This window comes from Atractosteus spatula, chromosome 13, assembly GCF_055471065.1.
Source record: "Atractosteus spatula isolate fAtrSpa1 chromosome 13, fAtrSpa1.hap1, whole genome shotgun sequence".
Classification (NCBI taxonomy): Eukaryota; Metazoa; Chordata; class Actinopteri; order Semionotiformes; family Lepisosteidae; genus Atractosteus; species Atractosteus spatula.
The window spans coordinates 10,303,791-10,315,037 of record NC_142718.1 but is presented as its reverse complement, the minus strand read 5'-3'; the positions used below and the strand labels follow the sequence as shown (position 1 = coordinate 10,315,037).

General features: G+C 39.9%; 1 pseudogene; it reads right to left on the bottom strand.

Moving 5' to 3' along the window:
- Positions 1-420: 420 nt before the first annotated feature.
- Positions 421-1,667, bottom strand: LOC148821775 (uncharacterized; annotated as a pseudogene).
- Positions 1,668-11,247: the final 9,580 nt, after the last annotated feature.

The window sequence follows — 11,247 nt, the reverse complement described above, 5'->3', positions numbered from 1 at the left end:
GTCAGTGCTATACATCATATTTTATTTGAGAATGGATTTCATTTACAAGTTCTTCCATGTCTTCAACTATTGATGATACAATGCTGTTTGATACACCACTACCCTGCATTTTTGCAATTAGAGATGTACACATTTCTTTACAATAATTGTTTGTTGAGTGTATCTGTGATTTCAGGGACATTTACATGAATATTACTTTGCTCAATGGTACGATCATCTGAAATTTGGGATGAAGCTTTAGTATCAGTGAAGGCCAGTTCTTTTTTCTTAACTTGTGTGTACTCTATTGAGGGTTTTTTTTAAACCTGCATACAGTATGTATAAAACACATGGCTACATCCTTCCTGTGCACACATCTAACATTGCTGTTGACATGTTAAACCTAACAAACAAAGTACTTTTAATCAGATAAAAGTGAAATTAAGAATTATTAAGTAGATTTGCTCTTAATTCCTTAACCCTTGGACTTTCCTTCAAACTAACAACATCTATATTGTAGACTGTAGTTTGCAGGAATTTGTAAACATTGGTCAAAGCCTCATCGGAAGAGATGCTAAACACAAAATTGGCTTTGAACAGTTCATTGAATGCTCCCACAGAGCTGCTTGACTGACTTGGAATGAGGTGTTTGTCCATGACAATGTAGAAGTCATGAATCTTGGCTCCTGTTGTCCCTATGGCCAAGGTACGGCTGATATCCTTCACTGTGATGTTTGTGTTCATTGAGCACTGCAGCAGCATGACTTAGAGAAATACAAAACCAATTAGAACTACAATCCCACTATTTGGTACAAAAGAAGTGAAACCAAGATTTTGAATTAAATTATTTTTACACTAGACTTTCATCTTCAGGGGCACTAGTCCGGTGTGCATTTACAATAATGACCGAAAAAGACAGCATCATTTCAACATTACAGAAACCTATTATGGTAAAGAAAGGTACATGCAGTTAGATGCCTTGTTTTCAAAATGATATCTCAGACATTGACATTGATAAAAGCATTACTCTTTTATATACCTTTAAAAACTGCACCATGTGGGCCAGTGCTCCACTAGCACTGATCTTTCCCCTCTCCTTCCCTCCCACGTGTGGTGGTAAAAGGTAGACAAGCAAAATAAGTGATGCTATGTCACTGTCCCAGCCTGCAGTCAAACAAGAGCACATGACAGCTGGTTATAAAGATTTTATGGTTACTTAGTTGTCTCCACTGGCCTCTAATCATATGTACAGTATATCTAACTTACCTGTGTTATCTGCAGATCCTTCCGATTCTGTATTCTGTTCTGTGCTGTTAAGGATATGAGTCAGGTCTGCTGTTTGAGTTAGTGATTTGGCTTCATTAATGATCTTCAGTTTAAAATTTGTATCCCACTTCTCAAGCAGCTTAGAAGAGGTCTCTGGACCAAATATCATTGTAAAATCATGATTGACCTATAAAAACAATAGATATACATATATATCAAATGCAACAACTCGCAGATTGAATTATTACAAGACACTGAAATCCTATACATTAAAAGTCAAAACTTCAAAACTTAATCTGACAGTAACAAATAACTCATTGTGTAAATATGTTAAAACACTGCCCTACACTATGATTAAATTAGTTTTTGTTACATACCAAACTTTTAGTTTCCAAGAATCTTGGAAAAGTGGATAATGCCTCTGAAGAACAGTATGTGTGAAATGTATTTATTTGTACTGTACCTAAGTGTACCTCTGTCACAGCGCCCAACATTATAAACAATGAGCATTTCATTGTCTATTGCAACAGCATCGACAGCAAAATGTACTGTAATTAAAATGATATTGAACATTAAAACAGTGGAGGTGGGGATGGACATTTGCATTGGAATACAAATATTTTTGTGTGTTTGCATCAATAGTAAAATGAAACATTTTTCTAGATCTCTTCATCATTCCTTCTCCTCCTGCCTGAGCTCCTTTCCCCTTTCTCCCACCAAACTGGCATTCTGTCTTTTCAAGGCAATCTGTTCCAAGGCTAGACTATCTAACCACCTCACACACCTGAAGAAGATCCCACAGCTGAAACATTGATTTTTTTTGACCTGAACCTTTACCTCATGCAGCTTCCTACTTTTTTCTCAACATTCTTACTGTAAAAGCACTATGAGAAGCCACTTTTAAAGGCACTGTATAAAATAAAAGTTTGTTATCATTTATTTTTTAAGAAGACACAGGTGAATTAATGCAAATAAAAATCAGCATTAGTTTTAAATTATTTTATGTTAAAACCTTCTCATATATTTGGATGCTTGGGACCATGCATTCAGTCTTATTATATTTTTCATTTCACTTAAAGAAAAAAATATTTTAGGAAGGCTCAAAAAAATCTGACATCTAACACAGTGACCTCCAACCTAAAAGAAACTTTTTACTCAAGATCAGAACAGAATAAAGTGTTAATAAATACTACTTTTTGTTTTCAAGTTCCTTAATCATGAAGCCATTACTTATAATATATTCATTGATGATTTTAGTTAAAGTGACTGAAAATATCACCAAACCTACTCAGAAGTGGATGTAGTCCCGTAACCCCCCATATGTGAACAACATTTCATCAAAATGTGTCAAATTTCATATTCCATGTGACTTAAAGATTGAGATGTCTTTTTTTTCAATTAGACATCAATTATGGCAATTAGAAAATGGATGCATGGATCACACATGCTCTGTGGCTAAGAATCTGTGCCTGTGGCTGGTAGGTTGCCGGTTCAAATCCCACAGCTGGCAGAGGAATCCTACTCCATTGGGCCCCTGAGCAAGGCCCTTAACCCCAGCTGCTCCAGGGGTGCTGTACAATGGCTGACCCTGCGCTCTGAAGCAAGGCTTCTCTCTCTGTCTGTGTGTCTCATGGAGAGCAAGCTGGGGTATGCGAAAAGACAAATTCCTAATGCAAGAAACTGTATAGGGCTAATAAAGTGATGTTATGTTATGTTACTGTGCTGCAATGCAAGATTCTGTGTGTGCAGTGATCTCCCATGCTCCCATCTCACACCTGCTTAGTTTCAATGGGCTGCCAGTTATGAAATGAAAGGGTGATATAGCTGCTGGCTTACTTGCTGGTGGTAATGATTGGTATAACTAGTTTTCTTTCATCCCTCTATGGCATTTTCATGTTTGTTACATTTGAGATAAAAAACCTTAAAGATTTCATGCTCTTAGAGTACAATATAAACCATGAAAGAGAATAAAACTGCTACTGATCTATCCATGATCCCACCCCTCCATAGATAATGTTGATGTCACGATCGCAAACCCCTCCTCTTCAGGGCGCTCCAGCCCTTCCTCATTTGCATCACTCCCGCTACCTGTTCCTTGTTTCTCTCCGGTTCAGTTCGCCTTCATAAACCAGGTGCGCACCTTACTCGTGGCTCTGCATCTGATTTCCATATCGTGTGAGCCCGGGACCTGGTTGCGCCTGGCTCCGTCATGTTTTTAACTTCCTGCTCCTGTCCTTGTTCCCCCAGCCGGTCCCGACCCAGCACCTGATTTTAATCTCCTGTTTGGACGGATTTCTCAGCCTTGAACCTTTTGCTTTCGTTTTTGGATTTCCCCTTTTCGATTTATTCTGGACTGTTCGCCTTGGCCACACCTCCCCGGATCACCAGCACTGTATGGACACGTCCCCCTGTTCATCCCTGTTCCTGCATGACTATTCCCTAGTGTATTCCTTCCTCACTATTCTGGATTGTGTCGTCTGCATAGGGTCCGGAAAGAACTGTTCGTTACAGTTGAGCTTTGACCTAGCCACTATAAAAACCTATGGAAAAACTGAACAGAGCATAAATGTCGACCTTTTCCCAGTAATCTGTCATAATTCCACATATGGATTTGGTTAGCCATTGTTACTAGGCTAATAGTTCATTGTTAAAACCTCTACAGGTTTTTCTTATTTAATTTATTTTGCTGATGTTGCTTCTGGGAGACCCTCACTAAAAAGTGTTAATTTATCAGAGATATGGCCACAAGCATTCATGGGCATTCAGGACTATAATTCATTTTCCGTAAACATCACCAAGTTAAACCAGATTTGTAAAGAAGAATGAACTTAAATTTTCAAGACTGATGCAGCGATTGATAAACAGCTATAGGAAATGTTTAGTTTAACATAGTGCACAGTTTAAGTGTTTTAGTTAGTATTGACTATGGGCTCCATTTGTGCTATAGAAATAAGCATTTGTGCTGCTTTGGTTCCTGAGATAAAGTGGCTTTTTTTTCATTTCTGCTGCAGCACAGCAAGGGAACCAAACTCTGTTTTTTTTTACTGTGTCATGGATGTCGGGAGGGCAAGCTGTAGAATGACAAAGAGAGCAATAAAGACCCTATGCATAGCGAAAAAGGGGCAACACGGGAGTTAACCCAGGCTCAGGGGTCAGACAATGTCGGAAAGAAACCTATGCCCTCAGGCCACGGGCAGGAGCGACCTGGTGCTAGGCGGGTCTCAGGACATCCGTACCCTCAATGCTGAGCAAGGAGCAGAGCAGACACAGGGAGTAAATAGGCTACACAACAAGACACACCAGAAAGACATGAATAATCACAGGGAACTATGAACAGGACAGAAGTAGAGCACCCTCTAGGTGTACTGGGTGTGACATACTGCTGATTTTTAAATACAGTATGATACTGTATGCTTTTAAAGCCTCTACAGTATGTGTATAATATACTTTTAGAATCAAAACAAATAAACATTATTTTAATGCATATGTAAACTACAAATTTAGGCATTTATAATGGCCTATAACAGTAATCCGGCTGAGTAATCTTACTTTTATTTTTAATATTAATTTAATATTTAACATAATGTGATATGCATAAACATTACATTTTATTATTGGACAAAGATTATTCACTGGGCTGGGCATTGGCTGGGGTTCAAAACCAGGGGTTTCACATGACAGCCCAGAATTCTTTCAAGTTCCAAGTTCCAAGTTTCAAGTTTCAAGTTTCAAGTTTATTGTCATTACACTCATATACATGGTATATGGTATAACGAAATGCTATTTAGCTAGCTCTCGGACATAAGTAGTACAAAGAGAAAAACAACAACAACAACAACAACAACAATACAATTGTGTAGCAAAAGAAAGACAGAGACAACAGGCAGTGTGCAAAAAACAACAACAGACGATGTGCAAAAAAACAACAACAGGCAATGGGCAAAAAAACAACAATAGGTAATGTGCAAAACAACAAAAAGGTAACAGGTTATGTGCAAAAATATGCATCAATAGAATAAAATAAAGGGATAGAAATTATGGGGAGTGAGCTTTTGACATGTATGGTAGAGGTAGATTTTCAATGTGTGTTTGGGTTTTTGGTAAGAAAGAAAGAAAGGAAGAAGGCACTGTGAGGTTCAGATCACAGGTGAAAGGTTAGGTGAGAGTGAGAGTGAGAGAGGCTGGGAATTTAACAGTTTGATAGTGCGGGGGTAAAAACTGTCTCTGAGTCTGGTAGTCCGGGCCCGAATGCTCCGGTACCGTTTTCCAGATGGTAGCAGATCATAAAGTCTGTAGCTGGGGTGTGTGGGGTCTTTGATTATGCTTAGAGCTTTCCTCAAGCACCGTCTGTCATAAATGTCCTGGATAGATGGGAGGGTAACCCCAGTGATGGACTGGGCAGTTTTCACCACCCGCTGTAGGGCTTTGCGGTCAGCAGCACTGCGGTTGCCATACCACACTGTGATGCAGCCTGTCAGTGTGCTTTCTGTAGTGCATCTGTAAAAGTTAGTGAGGATCTGGGGACATATCTTAGCCTTCTTCAACCTTCTTAGGAAGTACAGGCGCTGTTGCGCTTTCTTGATCAGACAGGTGGTGTTGAGAGACCATGTGAGGTCCTCGGTGATATGGACACCAAGGAATTTAAAGTTACTGACCCTTTCCACTTCAGTCCCGTTGATGTGGATAGGGGCATGTCCAGTTTGTAGTTTCCTGAAATCAACGATCAGCTCCTTGGTTTTGCTGACGTTGAGGGTGAGGTTGTTGTCATCACACCACGTTGTAAGGAGATTGACCTCCTCCCTGTAGGCCCTCTCATCATTGTCTGTGATCAGACCTACAACTGTGGTGTCATCGGCAAACTTGATGATGGAGTTGGTGTTGTGTTTGGCCTTACAGTCGTGGGTATAGAGGGAGTAGAGCAATGGACTAAGCACACACCCCTGGGGGACCCCAGTGTTCAGAGTTAACAGTTAATTGTGCCGGAGGTGTGGTTTCCAAGCCTGACAGCCTGAGGTCTGCCTGTCAGAAAGTCCCGAATCCAGTTGCAGAGGGTGGTGTTGAGACCAAGTGCACTGAGTTTCTTGACTAGTTTCTCTAGGATGATAGTGTTAAAAGCTGAGCTGAAGTCAATGAATAGTAGTCTTATGTATGTGTTTTTTTTGTCCAGATGGGATAGGGCCGTGTGTGTGGCAATGGAGATTGCGTCATCTGTGGATCTGTTGGACCGGTAGGCTTGGGCCAGAGACATGTTGAAAATGTCTGTGAATACACCCGCCAGTTGATTGGCGCAGGCTCTGAGGACGCGACTGGGTATGCCGTCGGGTCCTGCAGCCTTGCGTGTGTTCACTTTTAGCAGAGATCTCCTCACCTCATCTGCAGACAGTGAAAGTAGCTCACAGTATGTAGAATAATCACACAATAGTATCTGTTCTTCAAAATCAAATGAGACAGAGTTCTGCTTATCAACATTTTCATACTTATTTTTATTACAAATGTTGTAGAGCATTATGAAAAAATAATATGTGCTCTTACCCATTGTGATGTGAGAAAGGTTTCTTTCCCAGCTCAGATGGTGCTGGATTTGTCAAATTGACTGTAATTGAATTAAAACGTTCATTTCAGTTCTATTACAGGCATGTCTGCTGTTGTATGTTTGTCATCTACATTTAAGTCCAAAACTGAATTGAGTCTTTCCTTGGTAATGTAAAAATCACAGTTATGGTTTTGGAATGAAAAAAATATTTCATATACATGTGTAGTTCCTCTGCAAGTTGAAGTAACAGTTCTGGAAATCAGCCAACCTACTGTAAAAACTCACACTGTATATATGTTTTTTAAAGACATTATTCAGCACCATAACTCTCATCTGTCTCATAAGAATAGCAGGAAGGCATATAGTGCTGTCCAAATAATTTTAGCCCCCATCCAATGATGACCCATTGTGTTGAATAACAAATGATGTATACACTTTTGTAAACTGTTTGTGTATTGAAATCTTAAATGCTCAAAAGGAGCACATTTATGGGTGTAAGAAGTTAATCTTTTAGTTCAAACGTGGCCACATGCGGCTACTAAGAAACTTGACTTAAAAGGAGCATCTCACTTTATTGTTTTACATCACCAAAACCACAAAACCTTTACAGAAAGTCTTTTATCAATCGAAAAAGGTTCAACTAGAGCTTCACAAAACCGTTTTCAGAACCGAAAAAAACGTTCGTTTAATCAAATGTGTCCCATGCTTGGCATAGTCGCAGGCGTCCATGGTGTAAATCAATATTTACTTTTGATTCCTGCATCATATTTAATCATTTTTTACCAACAAAAGTACAAAAACATGTTATCAATCGAAATAGGACAACTAGAGCTTTTAAAAAAATGTTTTTTTAAAAAAACAAACAAGACAATCAATCACAAAGCCACTTTTTATCTGATGATGTACTTCTAAACTTCCAAAATACATCGATAAGGTAATCAATAAGCCAGCAAAACAAGACCGCAAAAGCAAAAACCAGCAAAAATATATATATATATCCCATGCTTTTACCTTATTCTGAAGCAATATATATATATCCACAAACGGCTAGACTAACCCACCTCCAGACCTGGAGGAAACTTAACGTTATTGACTGTGGAATAGATAGAAGCAGGATCACCAGAAATAAGGTGATCTGATTGGTAAAAAACGCTGTAATTCATTGTTTTTTCAGCCATTCAGAGCCCTTAGGGGGTGAGACTTCCTCTAGAAGCATCAGGCTGTATTCTGCTTGCCCTCAAGCTGTCAATCATTGACTCAAAATGGGTAATCAGTTTCTTACCAGTGCTCCTTTTTTTCACACCAGAAGGCAACTCTGAGTTTTTATTTCAATGTCTTACAGCAGAAAAAGGCTCTCTTGCAGTGTGTAAAGGTTTTTTTAACAATTTCAAAGTTTTTTTTATTGTTATTGCTTTCAATATTTTTATGATTTATTTATTATATGCGAGACATTTCATTCCAGGTCCAGTCTTCACAAAACACTATGTAGAATTTTTTTCAAATTGATCAATTTGTCCCAGATTTTTATCCAAGCTAGTAGACACCTACAACAAGGTTTTCAAATATTTTCCAGCTACCTGACAGGCCTAGAATGGAAAATTCTGACCTCTGAAGACTAAAACAAAATTTCCACCTGCTGTTTTTTTTCTTGGGGGGGGGTCATATGTTTGTCTGCTGAGTGGACACATTAAGAAATACAAGAAATATGACTTTTCAAACTCAAAGCCAAGGGGGTTAGCTTCAATTTAAGACCTGAACCAGGCTCATGCAATGTTCTTCTGCAGAGATTTTACAAAATGTTTAAGGGGAGGAAATCCCAGGTGGACATTGGCTAAAAGGGTCTTCGCTACTAAAAGGTTTTAACATACCTTCCACCAGTCTTCTGTTTCTAGACAAATTTATCTATTAACCATCCCCAACTCTGTACCTTGGTCTATTACAAACCCACAGATTCACAGAGCTATCTCCTGTACAGCTGTTTTCACCCCAGTCACTCCAAAAAAATAAAACTCAAAACTCAAAAAAGCATTATTTTTTCATCAATAGAGGATACCCCACCCATGTTATCGACAGGGCCCTCACCTGGGCCAAAAACAGCCCTCGGATCATCAACTCAATCAGGAACACTCAGTCTCACATCCGCATTCCTTTGGTGCTTACCTACCACGCTAACACACATTCTATCCCCGGACCATTATTAACAACTGCTCCATTTTACAGGACGATCCCTCCATCGGTACCCTTTTTTCTGACAGCCCAATCATCTCTTACCGCAGATCACCCAATCTATGTAAACTTCTTGTTCACAGTTCCCTCAACTGCAATCGGCAATCATCCCCACCTGGCACCTTCCCATGCAACAGAACTCTCTGCATCACCTGCAAATACATATCTAACAACATGTTCATTCAGGGCCCCTCAGGTCAATTCTGGATCACCCAGACAACATCTGCTATCTATGTTGGGGAAACTGGAAAGAGACTAGGAGACCGCTTCAGAGAATATGTTAAGGCTGTGAAGAATAAAGATTTCTCCAAGCCCATAGTTACTCATTTAACCTCAGAGTACCAGGATCACACTAATCTCTCTGTCTCTGTTCTCAAAGAAGGGTTTCTTAACTCCCGTAGCAGAAAGGAAACAGAAACAAAACTCATCCTGAAACTAGGTTCACAACTTCCCCCTTCTCTCAATGACAGACTTATTTTTATGTAAATGTCTCTATCCTCATGCAGGTTTCGACTTCACACCTTTCTTCACCCCTCTCTACTTTGCACCACCTGAGTGGCCTCTCTACCTCTTCTCTCTCCCGTCTCCTCCCCACTCCCAGCTTTTGTTCGTCTGTGCTATTTAATCTTTGCTGTCTGCCCTATCTTTCTCACACCTGAAGAAGGCTCCACAGCCAAAACGTTGTGTTTTCTCTCTTCTCTTTACAGCATGGAATAAACCTATTACTCGTTCCTACACAACCACATGTACTTTTTCTTGTTTATAATAATAATTATAATTGCTTACACTTATATAGAACTTTTCTGGACACTCCACTCAAAGCACTTAAGAGGTAATGGGGACTCTCCTCCACCAACATCAATGTGCAGCATCCACCTGGATGGTGCGACGGCAGCCATAGTGCACCAGAACGCTTACTACACATCAGCTATCAGTGAAAGGAGAGCGAGTAATGAAGCCAGTTCATAGATGGGGATTATTAGAAGGCCAAGATTGATAAGGGCCAATGGAAAATTTGGCTAGGACGCCGGGGATACACCCTTACTGTTTTCGAGAAATGCCCTGGGATTTTTAATGACCACATAGAGTCAGGACGTCTCATCAGAAGGACGGCACCTGTTTACAGTACAGTGTCCCTGTCACTATACTGGGGCATTAGGACCCACATGGACCACAGGGTGAGTGCCCCCTGCTGGCCTCACTAACACTTCTTCCAGCAGCAGCCTTAGTTTTTTTCCCAGGAGGTCTCCCATCCATGTACTGACTAGGTTCACACCTGCTTAGCTTCAGTGGGATGCCAGTTGTGAGTTGCAGAGTTATACGGCTACTGACCATATAACACTTATATTGAACACATTGTTTAAATATTCATTATCTATACTGGAAAAGTCCTTAGATGTAACTGGTGGAACCTCCTTTAGCAGCAATGACCTCAACAACATTTACTGTAGCTGCTGATCAATGATGCACATGAGTTTGGGGGTATTTTAGCTCATTCCTTGTTACAGAACTGTAAGGTACAGGTCATGCCACAACACTTCAATTGGGTTAAGGTCAGGATTTTGGAATGGCCAAGTCAGAGTCAAACTGTATTTTTCTCGTATTTGATTAAGTTTTCTCAGTCAGGTAGTTATTTTCAAGATTGAAGCATGAAAACCATTGGGCTTTCTAAAGAACTCAGGGACAAAGATCAGTTCAGGTGTAGAGTATAAAGAGTAGAGTAAATATGACATTCAATATCCCTTTAAGCATTATGAAGCTGATGATTTGTATGGCATTATGCGAGGGCGTGTTCAGTGTGGAGGCAGAGCCCTGGACTAAGGGTGATGTGTTGTCTTAGCAATCAGAGCTGTCCTGGCTAATTAAGGACAAGCCGCAGCTGTGGGGTCCCTTTAAGAACACACTGAGCAGCTCCTTGGAGGGATGAGCCCTTGCAAGGGAGAACTTTCCAGTGACAGTCCTGGATTGTGCAGTGCTAACCACTGTTTCACCATAAATGCAAACAGTTTTATAGAAAAAAAATATTAGATATATAGTCATATAAAATTAAGAGAAATACATTTTATATTCTCAATCTATCTGGCAATCATCAACATAAAGATGGAAATGCACATCAAGTCATTTAAGAATTTGGCCAAGGTAAACTCTATATATGTCCAGATGGAAATTGTCCGAGAATAGACACCTCATGGACATCTGATATAACTGTCCAGTTTGCAGGCCTTAACCCATCTAGAGAAACT